Source organism: Gigantopelta aegis, chromosome 2 (assembly GCF_016097555.1).
Source record: "Gigantopelta aegis isolate Gae_Host chromosome 2, Gae_host_genome, whole genome shotgun sequence".
Taxonomy (NCBI): Eukaryota; Metazoa; Mollusca; class Gastropoda; order Neomphalida; family Peltospiridae; genus Gigantopelta; species Gigantopelta aegis.
The window spans coordinates 41,561,097-41,580,113 of record NC_054700.1 but is presented as its reverse complement, the minus strand read 5'-3'; the positions used below and the strand labels follow the sequence as shown (position 1 = coordinate 41,580,113).

Genomic DNA, 19,017 nt, shown 5'->3' with positions numbered 1-19,017 from the left:
GGAGTAATTATCATCCTGAAATTCATGTTGTTTTTTCAGTCGGTAAGCTTAATTTATTTATGGCATTACTTTACAGTTTAATGCACCCTCCCAACAAAACAATAATATTAGAAATATAATACTTGTTTGAAGATAAAACACCGTTTTGTATCTTAAAGGGACATTCCTGACTTTGCTGCATTGTAAAATGTTTCCGATTAATAAAATATTTATACGATTAAACTTACATATTAAATATATTTTATGGTTTAGAATATCAGTGTGTGTATATTCAATGTGTTTCTGGTCGTCTTAATATTTGTAATAAATTTTTAGGAAATAAAATGAAAGTTAACCTAGTACATATATTAGAACGATCAGAACCATGTTTAATATACAGCCACTAATATTTTATGCAGAAAAAATATATTTGATATGTAATTACATTCGTTAAAAAGTCTCTGTTAGTTGATAACATCTTAAAAATTGCAGCAAACTCAGGAATGTCCCTTTAAACTTGCTATATGAAAGACTGGTCCCAGCACAGGTCAAACAAAGATGGCGGACAGTTGGAAAGAATACGTTTTTACCATTGAAATGACAATAAAACAAGTAATTTTTTATTATTATTCATCAAACTTATAATGCATTCAAGAACAAAAAACTGCATAATATTGCATGATGGGGTGTTTTATTTATACTGTGCACAAATTATTGTTACATAATCTGTGAAAGGCTAAGGGTCTGATCAAAAAGTAAGTCACGGTTGGGAGTATTTCAGATCGAAATTTTATGCTTCAATTTGTTGCCTCCGTGTATAAGCCGACTCTCTTCTTTTGGAAAAGTGTTTCTAGACTTCAAAAGACAGCTAATACACGGCAATATACGGTAAGTCAAATTTAGCAAATTTAGTATCTAATAGCCAATGGTTTAATACCATATAACCGTAAATAAAATGTGTTGAGTGTGTCGTTGAATAAAATATTTTCTTCCTAATAGCCTATGATTAATAACTCAATGTGCCCTACAGTGGTGTCGTTAAACAAAACAAACATTAGAACAAACATAGGATACAGTGATCCATGCACTTTTCTTGACACATTTTATTTAATAATTGTACTTTTTGTTCTCAGTTTATTGATGTATAACAGTCACAAATTGTATCAAAGTGGCATTACCAGGATCTGGTTTGCATAATGACAAAACAAACTTTAGCTGTGTCATGCTAACATTGCAATTACTAAAACATATTAGAAGAGCGTCTTGTAAGTTAAATAACTTGTGCCCAATCCTTTTGTATATTATATGCAATAAAATATGTTTCAAACAAACTGAAACATATTTAATTCATTATTAAACTGGCTTAATTACCAAGAAATTGGAAAGCATGATTATTATACTACTGTAGTTCCTTTTATATCACTTAGTTTGGTTAATGACATAACTAAAGCATATTATATTATTAATCATCAGCTATCATGTTCTATTGTTTAACACTGGTGTCTCGGGACCAGGGTGGCAAAGTAATAAACACATCTCGCATTGATGATGATCATAGAGCTTGGTGCATGTACAGACATTTTCTTTGAGTTTCCACGCTAATGCTGATGCATAGTTTCTGTACTCTGACTTCAGTGGACTTGGTTTGAGTTTGGTGTTTTCCTTCTCCCAGGAGAGTTTTCCTTACTAGGATTCTGAGCGTCTCCAGCCCAGTTTTGATTTTGGAGTTTGCTTCTCCTAGACAGTTGTCTTTCTTGACTCACATCCTCTGTCTTTCCGGTCCATATTAGTCTAGTCTCTACCCTTTGACCAGTCCAGCTTGGGTGATCCTACCAGGAGCTGATGCTCCAGCTGGCATAGCTCTCCAAGTCATTGAGACATGCAAGCTACCTCACCAGTCAATGAATGGACCATGAGATAGCATCAGCTATTGAATGTCAAACATTTGGTAATTGTGACATGAAGTCTTTAAAGGAAACATGCTACATTTTGTCATTAGTAGCAAGGACTCTTTGTTATTAACAGAATAGCATATACATGGATGGTCTTTGATATACTAGAGGGAGGGATGTAGCCCAGTGGTGTAGCGCTCGCTTGATGCATGGTCGGTCTGGGATTGATTCCCGTCAGTGGGCCCCTTGGGCTATTTCTTGTTCTAGCCAGTGCATCACGACTGGTATGTCAAAGGTCATGGTATCTGTGATAGTGCATATAAATGATCTCTTATTACTAATGAAAAAATATAGTGGGTTTCCTCTCTAAGATTAAGTGTCAAAATTTCCAAATTACCACGACTGACATAACAAAGGCCATCTTATGTGCTATCCTGTCTGTGGGATGGTGCATATAAAAGATAACTTGCTACTAACATAGGCCATGATATGTGCTATCCTGTCTGTGGGATGGTGCATATAAAAGATAACTTGTTACTAACAAAGGCTATGGTATGTGCTATCCTGTCTGTGGGATGGTGCATATAAAAGATAACTTGTTACTAACAAAGGCTATGGTATGTGCTATCCTGTCTGTGGGATGGTGCATATAAAAGATAACTTGTTACTAACAAAGGCTATGGTATGTGCTATCCTGTCTGTGGGATGGTGCATATAAAAGATAACTTGTTACTAACAAAGGCTATGGTATGTGCTATCCTGTCTGTGAGATGGTGCATATAAAAGATAACTTGCTACTAACAAAGGCTATGGTATGTGCTATCCTGTCTGTGGGAAGGTGCATATAAAAGATAACTTGTTACTAACAAAGGCTATGGTATGTGCTATCCTGTCTGTGGGATGGTGCATATAAAAGATAACTTGTTACTAACAAAGGCTATGGTATGTGCTATCCTGTATGTGGGAAGGTGCATATAAAAGATAACTTGTTACTAACAAAGGCTATGGTATGTGCTATCCTGTATGTGGGAAGGTGCATATAAAAGATAACTTGTTACTAACAAAGGCTATGGTATGTGCTATCCTGTCTGTGAGATGGTGCATATAAAAGATAACTTGTTACTAACAAAGGCTATGGTATGTGCTATCCTGTCTGTGAGATGGTGCATATAAAAGATAACTTGTTACTAACAAAGGCTATGGTATGTGCTATCCTGTCTGTGGGAAGGTGCATATGAAAGATAACTTGTTACTAACAAAGGCTATGGTATGTGCTATCCTGTCTGTGGGAAGGTGCATATGAAAGATAACTTGTTACTAACAAAGGCTATGGTATGTGCTATTTTGTCTGTGAGATGGTGCATATAAAAGATAACTTGTTACTAACAAAGGCTATGGTATGTGCTATCCTGTCTGTGGGATGGTGCATATAAAAGATAACTTGTTACTAACAAAGGCTATGGTATGTGCTATCCTGTATGTGGGAAGGTGCATATAAAAGATAACTTGTTACTAACAAAGGCTATGGTATGTGCTATCCTGTATGTGGGAAGGTGCATATAAAAGATAACTTGTTACTAACAAAGGCTATGGTATGTGCTATCCTGTCTGTGAGATGGTGCATATAAAAGATAACTTGTTACTAACAAAGGCTATGGTATGTGCTATCCTGTCTGTGGGAAGGTGCATATAAAAGATAACTTGTTACTAACAAAGGCTATGGTATGTGCTATCCTGTCTGTGGGATGGTGCATATAAAAGATAACTTGCTACTAATGGAAAAATGTATTGGGTTTCCTCTCTAAGACTATGTCAGAATTATGTTTGACATCCAATAGCTAATGATTAATAAATTAATGTGTTCTAGTGATGTCGTTAAACAACACATACTTTAATATACCAATCATGGGGGACTAGGGTCGGATAGAAAAAACCCCACAATGCATGGGTCCGTCGAGGAGGTTCAATCCTATGACTCAAGCACCTCAGGCAAACACTCGAACTACCATCTGAGCTAAATATTATCCTGCATACTGGTATCAGATAGATACTTCTATTTCCAATCAGATATAACTGTTTGTGTTTCCCTATGGACAGATGTCGGAATCATTTAGCCAAATCTACGTCACTATGTTTAAGTTTATTCTGAATAGAGATTTAAGTAAAATAATGACATTACTGAATATATTAGGCAGAAGGAATTTTACACCTATGTCTGTTTGTGTTCACTTTCTTAAAGGCACAGACCCTAGTTTTAGCCCATGAAAATGCACACTAAGTTTAGTTAATCTACAAACCTGTATCACATTTGGATAAAGTTACAATTGAGTGAAACATGAGTCTGTGACTTTGAAATGGTGAAATACCCTCTAAAAATATTAAAACTTGACTCCATAACTGTTACTTCTCAGACACATATGCATTTTAAAACATATGAGGAAAGCATTTTGTGATATTAAAAACACCAGGATGACCAAAAACACTTCGAATGTACGGAAATGGATAATCTAAACAATAAAATCTAAGTAAAATATAATTTCAGTTATCAAAAACAGCTCTAATAGTAAAAGATACATGTATGCCTTAATGTTTAAAAACTAGGGTACAGTTATGTCCCTTTAAAGTTCCTTGATGTGTGGTGGAATTGTTCATAAACATCATTTAGGTTGGGGTGCTCTTTAAAATAAGGTTGAATACCACAATTTAAGCAAGGTGACCAACTTTTCAGAAATTAAAAAAACAAAACAATTCATCTCGTATTCGGAATTCCAAAATTGTAAATGCATGTCAAAAATGGTGTTTTTTTGTACACTTTAAAGTTTCTAAAAATGTGTTCCATGTGAATATTATAAATTTCTTGAATTTTTTAAAATTTAGATTGGTCACCCTCTGGTTAAGTATGCAGAAAAAAACACCATTAGACATATTTGTGTGTTAGAGACAGGGAAATCCCAGCCTTCAAGATGAAGACTGTTTTGTCTGAAATGAGCCAAAGACTGGGATTTGCCTGTCTCTAACACACACTCCTGCTATATCCAGTCTTTGTAAACAGTATTAGCTAGTGTCTGTATATCTTAGATATTCTTAATTCACCATCAACATAATTTGAGAGATATTACTGTAAAATACTTGCAGTTCTTTATTAGAAGTGTTAAGTTAAAGTTTAAAGTTTGTTTTGTTTAACGACACAACTAGAACACATTGATTAATTAAAAAAACGGCTATTGGATGTCAAACATTTCATAATTATGACTCGTAGTCATCAGAGAAAACCCGCTACATTTTTCTTAATGCAACAAGGGATCTTTTATATTTTTTATGTAGCCCAGTGGTAAAGCGCTCGCTTGATGCACGGTCAGTTTAGGATCGATCCCAGTCGGTGGACCCATTGGGCTATTTCTCATTCCAGTCAGTGCACCATGACTGCAGTAACAAAGGCCGTCATATGTACTATCCCTTGCTGCTAATCGAAAAGAGTAGCCCATGAAGTGGCGACATTGGGTTTCCTCTCTCTCTCTATATCTGTGTGGTCCTTAACCATATGTCTGATGCCATATAACCATAAATAAAATGTGTTGAATGCTTCGTTAAATAAAACATTTCCTTCCTTGATCCTCATCAGTGACCCCATTGAGCTACACATATTTTAGGTTCTAGTATTACAACTGGTATATCAAAGACCATGATATGTGTTATCATGTCGGTGGGATGGTTCATTTAAAAGATATCTTGATACTAATGGAAAAATGTAGTGGGTTTCTTCTCTAAGACTACTAGTATATGGGAGGGACATAGCCTAGTGGTAAAGCTCTTGATTGATGTGTGGTCAGTGTGGGATCAATTCCTGTCGGTGGGCCCACTGGGATATGTCTCGTTCCAGCCAGTGCATCACGACTGGTGTATCAAAAGCCATGGTATGTGGGATGGTGCATATAAAAGATCTCTTGTTACTAATGAAAAAATGTAGCAGGTTTTTTCTCTAAGATTAAGTGTCAAAATTACCAAATGTTTGACATCCAATAGCCAATCATTAATACATGAATGTGCTCTAGTGGTGTCGTTAAACAACATGTCCATCTGTCCATCCGTCCGCCCATCCACCCAAAATACCCACCCACCCATACCCATCCACCCAAAACCCACCCATCCATCCACCTACCAAATCCCCCTACCAACACCACACACACTCACACACACTCACACATATCCACCCACACACCCAATCATCTACTCACCCACCCATCCACCCACACTCCCAAAACCCACCCACCAACCCACCCACCCAAAAAAGCACCCACCCACCCATCACCTACTCACCCACCCACCCATCACCTACTCACCCACCCAAACACCCAAAACCCATCCACCCACCCAAAACCCACCCACCCACCAAAATCCCACCAACCCACCCATCCCACCAACCCATCCCACCAACCCATCCCACCAACACACCCACCCAACCACCCAAAACACACCCACACACCCACCCACCCATCTCTTTTGTTTGCAACTATGGCAGTCATGGTGAATCAAATGATACACGAGAGCACCCAGTGGCTTCCTTTGAGTGGAATCACTCTTGCATATACAATCTTTCACACCTTAGAAAGATTCTCTACCACAGACCTAATTAAAACTTTACTGCTGCCGTAAAGACAGATGAAACAACATTTATCAAGTAAACAGTCCGCACTTGAGTCAGCCGACAAATTACTGGAAATATAATAAATAATCATGAAATCTGTAAATACAACCAGACGCTGCCTCATGTATTGCTTACATTATGTAGCAAGTTGAATTATGAGAAATCGAGTAGATCCAAAACACTGCACCAACAGACCAGCTCTTGGATTCCTCAAACGTGAAGGAAATTGGAGGAAGACTGATAACGGGAGCCAAAAATAATATCACTATTAAATTCAGTTTGTCATACGGAATTGTCGGAATCGGTGACTTGCAACCAATTTTACTGTTATGCCACGTTGCCGCCTATAAAAATCTCTCCTGTAGGAATTACCAGTAATTTTATCTTCTGGACTTTGTAGATGTTTTGACACACACAGAGAAGAAAGAGAAATATCTGACTTAGGCAATTATTTTCCATATGTTTGGTGAAGGTTTGTGTGGTACAGTATAAATAGCTATACATGTAAGCATTTGTTTGTTTTTTTTCATTCATGACAAGTTGTTAATTAAAACAATGTGTCGAGGAGATTGCTTCACTGGCTAAAAGAGGCAGACTTAGAGGCTAATAAGAACAATTATTTTATCCTGAAGGTTCCCATGTCTAAACTTCAGCCTCGGTGGAGTTGTGGTTAGGTCATCGGTCTACAGGCTGGTAGGTATTGGGTTCGGATCCCAGTCGAGGCATGGGATTTTTAATCCAGATACCGACTCCAAACCCTGAGTGAGTGCTCCGCAAGGCTCAATGGGTAGGTGTAAACCACTTGCACCGACCAGTGATCCATAACTGGTTCAACAAAGCCCATGGTTTGTGCTATCCTGCCTGTGGGAAGCGCAATAAAAGATCCCTTGCTGCTAATCGGAAAGAGTAGCCCATGTATTGGCGACAGTGGGTTTCCTCTCAAAATCTGTGTGGTCCTTAACCATATGTCTGATGCCATATAGCTGTAAATAAAATGTTTTGAGTGCATCGTTAAATAAAACATTTCTTTCTTTCTTTCCTGTCTGAACTTATACATCAGCTACATCAACTGAGTTTGGACTAGCCTGAACTTATACATCAGCTGCATCAACTGAGTTTGGACTAGCCTGAACTTATACATCAGCTGCATCAACTGAGTTTGGACTAGCCTGAACTTATACATCAGCTGCATCAACTGAGTTTGGACTAGCCTGAACTTATACATCAGCTGCATCAACTGAGTTTGGACTAGCCTGAACTTATACATCAGCTGCATCAACTGAGTTTGGACTAGCCTGAACTTATACATCAGCTGCATCAGCTGAGTTTGGACTAGCCTGAACTTATACATCAGCTGCATCAACTGAGTTTGGACTAGCCTGAACTTATACATCAGCTGCATCAACTGAGTTTGGACTAGCCTGAACTTATACATCAGCTGCATCAGCTGAGTTTGGACTAGCCTGAACTTATACATCAGCTGAGTTTGGACTAGCCTGAACTTATACATCAGCTGCATCAGCTGAGTTTGGACTAGCCTGAACTTATACATCAGCTGCATCAACTGAGTTTGGACTAGCCTGAACTTATACATCAGCTGCATCAACTGAGTTTGAACTAGCCTGAACTTATACATCAGCTGCATCAACTGAGTTTGGACTAGCCTGAACTTATACATCAGCTGCATCAACTGAGTTTGGACTAGCCTGAACTTATACATCAGCTGCATCAGCTGAGTTTGGACTAGCCTGAACTTATACATCAGCTGCATCAACTGAGTTTGGACTAGCCTGAACTTATACATCAGCTGCATCAACTGAGTTTGGACTAGCCTGAACTTATACATCAGCTGCATCAGCTGAGTTTGGACTAGCCTGAACTTATACATCAGCTGAGTTTGGACTAGCCTGAACTTATACATCAGCTGCATCAGCTGAGTTTGGACTAGCCTGAACTTATACATCAGCTGCATCAACTGAGTTTGGACTAGCCTGAACTTATACATCAGCTGCATCAACTGAGTTTGAACTAGCCTGAACTTATACATCAGCTGCATCAACTGAGTTTGGACTAGCCTGAACTTATACATCAGCTGCATCAACTGAGTTTGGACTAGCCTGAACTTATACATCAGCTGCATCAGCTGAGTTTGGACTAGCCTGAACTTATACATCAGCTGCATCAGCTGAGTTTGGACTAGCCTGAACTTATACATCAGCTGCATCAGCTGAGTTTGGACTAGCCTGAACTTATACATCAGCTGCATCAGCTGAGTTTGGACTAGCCTGAACTTATACATCAGCTGCATCAGCTGAGTTTGGACTAGCCTGAACTTATACATCAGCTGCATCAACTGAGTTTGGACTAGCCTGAACTTATACATCAGCTGCATCAGCTGAGTTTGGACTAGCCTGAACTTGGAGACATACTAAAGGAAGGAAAGGAATGGTTTATTTAATGATGCACTCAACACATTTTATTTACAGTTATATGGCGTTGGACATATGGATAAGGACCACACAGATATAAAGAGAGGAAACCTGCTGTCATCACTTCATGGGCTACTCTTTTTGATTAGCAGCAAGGGATCTTTTATACGCACCATGCAGCATGTTAATATATGTGGCTAAAAGGAAAGAAAAAGAAAGGAATGTTTTAGTTAACGACGCACTCAACACATTTTATTTTAAGGTTATATTGTGTTGGACATATGGTTAAGGACCACACAGATATAGAGAGAGGAAAGCCGCTGTCACCACTTCATGGGGCTACTCTTTTTGATTAGCAGCAAGGGATCTTTTTTTATGCACCATCACACAGACAGGATAGTACATACCACAGCCTTTGATATACCAGTTGGAATGAGAAATAGCCCAATGGGGCCACCATTAAATAAAACATTTCCTTCCTTCCGCTTGTGATGACATCTCCTATATTTCACCTTTATTTCATTGTTGTCCATCACCATATCCCTGTCCTTGTCTGTTGTAATCAACCATGCCTAAAATTATGCCAAACATAAGTATACCTAACCCTTGCAATTTCCCATAGCAATCACCAATGCTGTGTAGATTGTTGTGGATTTTAACATTTTCCACAGCACTTTTTTTTTGCTCTGAATTATATTCAAGTTTTATTCAACAACATGATTTTTTTGCCATGCACATTTTTTAATTCCATGGTTGTACACCTGTCAATAGTTAGAGCAATGAAGTAATTTGTCCAATTAAAAATAAAAATAAAAACATTATTTTTATTTAAACATTCAACATATGGATGAGTTAAGGCACATGTGTTTCATGACAGAATATTTTAACAACCCCCCCCCTCCCCAGCTTGCTAGAGTGCATCATTCACTGGTTCTCCATTTTTTTTTTTTGGTGATATTTATTTTATTCTTTAAATTTACAGTAGACTGAGGGATTCATTCTGTACACCAATATTATCATTTGCAAATCTTTTTTTATTCCATTGAAAACAATGCCTGAAAACAATGCTGCCAAAGCAAAACTTTGAATAAACATTTTAGCACATGGCTGTATTGCCTCACAGTGATGGCAGATGACAAATTTATACATGCCCCTTTCCCCCTTCAGCACTGTAGTTTCCACTTCTGGTACTTGTTCAGAAAAAAAAAAACAAGAAGAAGAAAAAAACAACAAGCCTCTAAGAACACACCATTACATCTTCTGACACTTCCCAGCATGTTAATGTGTGCCAACAAAAACTGGAGGCTCTTGGAAATCAAAACACCAAGTTCATTCTCTAATTATGTTTAATTCTTTATTCTACCCTGAATCAATATTAGTTTTAGCACCAGCTGATTTCCTGCAAGTTGAAATATCTGTATTTTTGGTTTCTGGAACACCTGGGCAAGTCATAAGGGAATGTTATCTTACATAACAGTGTCGTATCTGAGGCACCGGTAAAATACAAATGGCTGCCAATGAAGATGGTAAAATACAAATGGCCGCCAATGAAGATGGGTGGTTGGTGTTATCAGGTGTAAAGTAGAATGGAATATAACTGTTGATGATCTAAAAACAATAACATCAAGAGTCAACTGTATGTACATGATGATGAAATAAATATGCAAAGTTAAAGGTAAACCAAATAACATCTGGCTGGGTCAAAGTTGAAGGTGCAGCCAACTTTTCATCCCACAGTTAAGGTTACCAGTCCTGCCATTGGTGATAAATGTGAGAGTGAGTGTTCTGATAAAATGTTGTTTCTTCTGGCCAATAAATTCGTGTAATTTAATTTGAACTAGTGTCAATATACCAACTATCATTGTGCTTGAAACATGTACAGGGTCCTTCTAAAAATAGCATGACAATTTTTGTGTGGAACTAGTTTAGTCAGCCACATATGTTATTATTGTCATCTATGGGATTTGATTTGGTGGTATACACCTTAAAGGGAATTCTGATGACCAGGGGCCTAATTCACATAGGTCTCTTTTAGCCTCTGCTAGACAGCAAAGCATCCTCTTTGCAAGTCTTTTAGCATTACACTGCGAGATCGCAAAGTTGCAAGAGTTTAGTGAATTAGGCCCCAGGATACTAACATGAAGAGTCATCTGTAAATATGCACATTTAAGTTAAAAAGAATTTTAAAGCTGCAATCTCACCTTTCTATATCTACAGCATAACACACACGGCCATTATAAAATGTTTTATCATTCTGACTACTTCTTCTTTTTTGATCTGCACTGCCAACTGCTTTCTTTGTTTTCACCAAATGGTGAACTTTGCAAGGATCTTTTTGTTCTCAGGTCCAGTCAACTAGCATATACACATTGTGCTAAAAATTGTGTACATAGATAAATTCAATAAATACAATGGCACCGGGCTTTGGTGCAATGGTTAAGCCATCGGACTAAAGGCTACGTAGGTACAGGGTTTGCAGCCCGATACCAGCTCCAACCCAGAGCGAGTTCTTAAGGGCTCAATGGGTAGGTGTAAGACCACTATACCCTCTTCTCTCTCACTAACCACTATCCAACTAACAACTTACCCACTGTCCTGGACAGACAGCCCAGATAGCTGAGGTGTGTGCCTAGGACAGCGTGTTTGAATCTTAATTGCATATAAGCACAAAAATAAGTTGAAATGAATAAATACAATGGCAATGGACACTGCCATCTTTGTCTCTTGGAGAAAAATCAAGTGTAAGGCCACTACACCTCATCTAAACTGTCTCATGCTAAGCACGGGTCACATCTAGTCTTATAATATTGTTTACAATGGCTACAGTTATAATAAACTACTGTGTGTTTGCTGTCAGTGGACAGAGAAAGAGTACCTTTTAACATGCCCCTATACCACTAAGGTTTCGGGCATGTCCATCCTGGGCCAGATCCATGGCTAGCCAGTGGTCTGGTCCAGGACAGAATACTAATGGGCAATTTAGAAATTTAAGTTGAATGGGGGAGTGGACTGTCAGTGAATAGTAACAACTAAAGTAAAACCCATCTAAACCAGACACCCATAGAACCAATAAAAAAGACCAGTTTTAAGGGTTATCTGGTTCAGCGAGGTTCTGTCATGAACTGATATTTAAAAAGAGAGGATAAAAAACCCATCTGATTTTGAGACAATTCCAGTTTACTGAGGATCCAGTTTTTAGGGGTTTCATTGTTCGCTGATGCAGCACAGCCCTTGTTTTTTCCATGTTTGATAGATTCTTTCTAAGACGTGTTCCAATCGTTTCAGTGTTCCAATGAAGAATATTGCTCTGTTACCTGTACATGACCTAGATCTGCTATTACTGTACATAGCAGTATCATCTCACTGGGTCAAAGTTTGAAGTGCAACTAACTTGAATATTGCATTAAATTATAGACCTTGCCTGCCATTGGTGAAATATGTGACAAGAGTTTTTGTTCTGTACTAAACTTTAGTGTGGACCTAGAGTAGTTGAATACACTTACCATTATGTCTTAAAAAAACAAATGAACCCATTTTGTTCTGATTTACTTTAAAGGGACATTCCTGAGTTTGCTGCATTGTAAGATGTTTGCGACTAATAAAATATTTCTACGATTAAACTTACATATTAAATATATTTTCTTGTTTAGAATATCAGTGTCTGTATATTCAAAGTGTTTCTGGTTGTCTTAATATTTGTAAGAAGCCCAAACTGGATTTCGTCTTCAAATATTTCGTACGTACGAAAAAATAAAATTTTAGGAAATAAAATGAAATTTAACCTAGTACAAATATTAGAACGATCAGAAACATGTTTAATATACAGCCACTACTATTTTATACAGAAAAATATATTTGATATGTAATTACAATTGTTAAAAAGTCTCTGTTAGTCTATAACATCTTAAAAATTGCAGGAAACTCAGGAATGTCCTTTTAAGGGTTAATGGTTGTAGTATTTATATCCGTGGTGTATATGTTGATTGAAATGCTGTGAGTTGGAGTTTCAGCCACACATGTTACTATTGTTGTCTATGGAATTTGATTTGGTGGTATACACCCTGCATAGCTAACAGTTAAAGTCTGTTTTGTTTAAAGACACCATTAGAGCACATTGATTTATTAATCATCTGCTATTGGATGTCAAACATTTGTTAATTCTGACATATAGTCTCAGAGAGGAAACCCGCTACATTTCCCTTAGTAGCAAGGGATCTTTTATATGCACCATCCCACAGACAGGATAGCACATACCATGGCCTTTGATATACCAGTCGTGGTGCACTGACTAGAATGGGAAATAGCCCAATGGGCTCACTGAAGGGGATTGATCCTAGACTGATCACCCATCAGGCAAGGTCTTTACCACTGGGCTCGAGCTGTCCAGTCCTCTATAGGAAAGCAAATGTTTTATTCAACAATGCACTCAACACATTTTATTTATGGTTATGTGTCGTCGGACATATGGTTAAGGACCACACAGATAATGAGAGAGGAAACCCGCTGTCACCACTTCATGGGCTACTCTTTTCGATTAGCAGCAAGGAATCTTTTATATGCACCATCCCACAGATAGGATAGCACATACCACAGCCTTTGATATACCAGTTTGGAGAGAGAAATAGCCCAATGGGTCCACCGACGGGGATCGATCCCAGACGCTTTACCACTGGGCTCTAGCTGTCCTGTCCTCTATAGTTTATAGCCAGTACCATAACACTGGCATTGAAATGGAGTTTTAAATATTTTTGTGCAGTAAAGATGACCCTACATTTTGGTGAAAAAGCAGAGATGTACAAACCACAGTATCCTCCCCACCCTGTATCCAGGGGAAGATCCAGTAAATATTTGGGGTGGGTGACCAGGGAAATGAGGTTGCATGTGCCAACTCATAAAAAAAAAAGGGCAACCCAATGAAATATGTTTTAAAGAGTCAGATAAAAAGAGGCACTGGAATATATTGGTGGAGGAGGGGGAGGAAAGAGAGGTCCCCTTGTATGCCCTTGGATCCTCCTTGTATCCACCTATTACTTTATCCAGTTTTCAAAACATACCACATTTAAATTTTATGATATACAGGTTGTGAAAAAGTGTTTGGATAAAAACAAAAAAAGAATGAAAGAATGAAAGAAAGAAATAAAGAAAGAAAGAAAACAACTTAAAAGAAAAAAAATTGAGCGCAAAATACAAGAGGAAATTGATGACACATACTATTAGTTTTCTAAAAAAAAAAGTTCTGTTGTCAGTTTTATAGCACATTGGCATGTATGAGTGATGTTATAGACGGTTCCTCCTCCCAACTTTCTGGTTAGTGCTCACATTCCAATTAGCAGTAACCATAAAAATCACTGCTTATGACATGTATACAGTCCCCGGCCAAAGAATTAGCTCTTAACATAGGTCTCACCTGATAGTTTTTCCTTTCAATGTGTCTTAAGCATTCAAGGCATTTGCAAAAAAAAGTGGCAGGTTTTTTTTCGCTCTCTCTTTCTCGCTCATTATGTGAATAGGTTTCTTCAGAATTGTGGACTGCTTTTGGTGTTTGTTCTTTACAAATGTCTGTTGTAATTATGTCTTCTTTCAAAATATCAAGTTGCAGACATGTAGGTTGTACTATGTCAAATAGAATTCTATAGGTGACAATGTCAACATATGTGGCTAAAAGGAATGAAAAAGAAAGAATTTTTTTTTCTTTAACGACGCACTCAGCACATTTTATTTACGGTTATATGGCATCAGACATATGGTTAAGGAGCACACAGATATTGAGAGAGGAAACCAGCTGTTGCCACTTCATGGGCTATTCTTTTCGATTATCAGCAAGGGATCTTTTATGTGCACCATGCCACAGACAGGGTAGTACATACCACGGCCTTTGATATACCAGTCATGGTGCACTGGCTGGAATGAGAAATAGCCCAATGGGCCCACAGACAGGGATTTATCCCACACCAACCGCACATTGAGCGAGTGCTTTACCACTGGACCATGTCCCACCTCCTTGGCGAAAAGGAGTATATATATCAAACAAACTATGACCCCTAAATGTGACTACTACAACACCTTTCCCAAAATATTAACTGAAGGAGTGAAATGTTTTGTGGCTTATTATGGATATAGCCAAATGCTTTTACAACACCACTTGTTTTACACAAATTTGTAATACAAATGTACTTAGTTTTACAGGTACTCTAGCACAAGGCACTTAACATAGTGATATTGAATGAAATAAAATTGCATACATTTATTGCCCAGATAAAAGTTTTTGTTTTGTTTTGTTTTGGTTTGGTTTGGATTTGGTGTTTTTTGGGGACAACAAACATTGTCACATTTATGACCAATGGAAGGTCTGACAGTATTTAACTGCATTATCAAAAGTTTGGTGCACTTTGAACTTTGACCCAGCCAGATGTTATTTGGTATAATGCTACCTGTATGCATCTTGATTCTGAGAACTCTACAAACGAACGATGGGTGGCAAGATGTAGCTCAGTGGTAGAATGCTTGCCTGAGGTGTGTTGGGTCCTAGGATCGATGGCCACTGATGGAATGGAGAGCTAAACTCAAAGTTTGTTTTGTTTAATGACACCACTAAAGTATATTATTTATGAATTATCAGTTACTGATGACATAAAGTCGCAGTGAAAATCTGCTACATATTTCCATTAGTAGAAAATGAACTTTTATATTCACTTTCTTATATAGAAAAAAGTTTGTTTTGTTTAATGATTCCACTAGAGCACATTGATTTATTAATCATCGGCTATTGGATGTCAAACATATGGTCATTTTTTACACAGTAATAAAGAGGAAACCCACAACATTTTTCCATTAGTAGCAAGGGATCTTTTATATGCACCATCCCACAGACAGGATAGCACATACCACGGCCTTTGATATACCAGCTCTGACAAGAAATAGCCTAATGGGCCCACTGACGGGGATCGATCCCAAACCGACCGCGCATCAAGCGAGCGCTTTACCACTAGGCTACGTCCTGCCCTTTTCTTATATAGAAAGGACAGCACATTCCAAATGATACAATTTAAAATGTGCTGAGGTGTTGTAAACATATTATTTTTTCTTTCTTTTAAAATATGAAGTACCATGTAGGCGTGTATGTATTTTCACAAAGAGAGCACCAACAAAATACCAACAATTAAAAAAACCCACAGAAACAAACGATCTAATAAATTTTTTAATGAAATAAGTTAATACATATGATACACAACTGTTTGTTTTGTTTTGGTTGTGTGTGTGTTTTTTTTTTGTTTTTTTATTATTATTTAAAACAATTTGTTTTTGTTTTTGTAAGAAAAAAAAAACACAAAATATTGTGTTCAATCCATCTATAAAGTTCATTAATGGCACAAACTGAAAACTGACCAGCCTCCACTGCCAACAAAATCCCGTATTATAGAAGTTCAAGTGAAAGAGAAAACTAATCCAACATCTTAAATTAGTCATTTTTACCATATACCGCCCCCGGAAAACATACCCTCTCCCTCTCTCCCTCCCACACACACACACACTCCACTGGACTTGTATTTCACTTACACTGATCCCCATTGATTGGACTGTCTATCGGTTACATCGAAGCCACAGCTGCTGCAGGCCGCACAATTAACTTCTCTATGTCACCGATCATCCCACAACTATCTCGATAGGATCTTCAAAACCCCCCAATAGGCTGAGTAACACCGACTCAGTCTAATTAACGCATCCGCTCAGAGAAGCGACTTTGGCTGAGAACTTAATGTGCGTACTTCTTGTTTAGCAGCTAAATGGATTTGTGGATTGGTTTACTCAAGTGTTCATGGTAATTGTTGTTTTTTGCTCACAGCTCCCTCCTACGAGTCTTCAAAAACACCTGTCACAAGCTCAATTGTTTTGTGTAATGAGATAATTCTGCTTAAAGCCTAATTTTATTAGCGGCCAATATAGCTGAGATGTAATTTTAAGTGTTGACTCAAGACAGAATACTTGAATGTTAAAGACAGAATAAGCATTGTAAATATGTGTAGTTATATCAGTTTAAGGGAGGTAGCACAGTGTTAAATGCACTCGCCTTGATGTGCAGTTGGTTTAGGATCGATCCCCGTCGGTGGCCCATTGGGCTATTTTTCATTCCATCCAGTGTACCACGACTGGTATATTAAAGGCTGTGGTATGTACTATCCTGTCTGTGGGATGGTGCATATAAAAAATCCCTTAGATTATATGTCAATCTTACCAAATGTATAAATGATAAATAAATCAATGTGCTCTAGTGGTGTCGTTAAACAAAACAATAATATTTTTTTTTTAAGGAAGGAAGTAAGGAAAGTTTCATTTAACAACAGACTCAACACATTTTAATGGTGTTGGATGTATAGTTAACGACCATACAGACAATGAGATAGAAAAACCGCTGCCACCGCGCTTTCCAATTAGTAACAAGGGATCTTTTATATGCAGCATCCTAACAGACAGGATTGTACATACCACGGCCTTTGTTACACCAGTTATGGAGCACTGGCTGGATTGACCATAGACCTACCACACATCAGGTGTTTAAGTCACCACACCTGGACTTGCTCAATGGCGATGTCAAAATGTGTGCCCAGGGGGATGTGCTTAAACATTTTGAGGATATGGGTATGTTAATCGGTTTTCCATGTTAAGTAAAAAACAGTCCTAAGTAACAACATGAACTGACCTTTGTGGTATAGTGGTTAATCTGTCACACTTGAGGTTGGTAGATACTGGGTTCACACCTTGGTGCCGGCTCCCACTCAGAGAGAGAGAGAGGTTTAGCAACTCGGTTGGTAGTTGTAAGGCCTCTACACAAAACATCTTTCTCACCAACCACTAACAACCAGCCATTAACCCACACTGTCCCAGACAGACAGCCCATATAGCTGAGGTGTGTGTTCAGGACAGTGTGCTTGAACCTTAATTGGATATACACACGAATATAACTGTAAATGAATGAATGAATTAAACGGATACCGGTCTTGGTGAAGTAGTGGTCAAGCACAGCCCGGTAATGTGAAGTTTGATTACTCAATAGCATGGTGTAAGGCCACTACACTGACTTCTCTCTCAATGACCCACATAGCTCAGTGGTACAGCACTCGCCTGATGCGCGATCAATCTATAATCGATCTCCGTCGGTGGACCCATTGGGCTATTTCTCGTTCTAGCCAGTGCTCCACAACTGGTGTAACAAAGGCTGTGGTATGTACTATTCTGTCTGTGGGATGGTGCATTTAAAAGATCACTTGCTGCTAATCGAAAAGAGTAGCCCATGTGTGGTCCTTAACTATATGTCCGACATTATATAACCATAAATACAATGTGTTGAGTGTGTCATTAAATAAAATATTTCCTTCCTTCCTTCTCTCTCACTGTAACAAACTGTACTGGACAGACAGCCCAGATAGCTAAAGTGTGTGGCCAGGACAGTGTGATTTAACCTTACCAGTAACTGGATATAAGCATGAAAATAAATAAAAATGTAACAATATGGGGAATGGTGGTGGTGCCGTAAGCCATTAAAGATCACACTGGGTGGGAGAAGGTATTTGAATGTCTTAACCACTATGCCACAAACACCACATATAGCACCATCTGGTATACATATGAATCATTATTTATTTATCCACCACCTACACTTTAAAAAAACTCCATCCAGCCCATCTGATCTCCTCTCCCATCCCATCCCACACCTTGAGAAAATACAGTTAGGTAAGGCCTCAATGTTTACAATACATGCAAATCTGTAGAGGAAGCTGGGATGTCTACAACAATGTTCAGCAGTCAAAACAACACAGTCTTTCACGCTGATCCAGCTAATAAGCATGACAGTTCGCTTCGACAGTCTGCCAAAGCAACAGCATGCTAAGACGGGGAACGTGCAGCAAAACCAACTCCGGTTACCAGCATATGTCAAAACACCAGTCGAAAATATCACAACATGGAGAGGTCAATCGGGGCACAAATGTGTTCCACCCTGGTAGATAATTATTTTCTTATCAAATAATTGGCTAAATTAGGTTATCTTTGTTGATTAGCTGGACTGCAAGACCTT

At 38.2% G+C, this 19,017-nt stretch overlaps 1 protein-coding gene across 1 annotated transcript in view; it reads left to right on the top strand.

Moving 5' to 3' along the window:
• Nucleotides 1-19,017, top strand: part of LOC121378371 — a 74,525-nt gene that overhangs the window by 19,159 nt on the left and 36,349 nt on the right. The window lies entirely within an intron of this gene.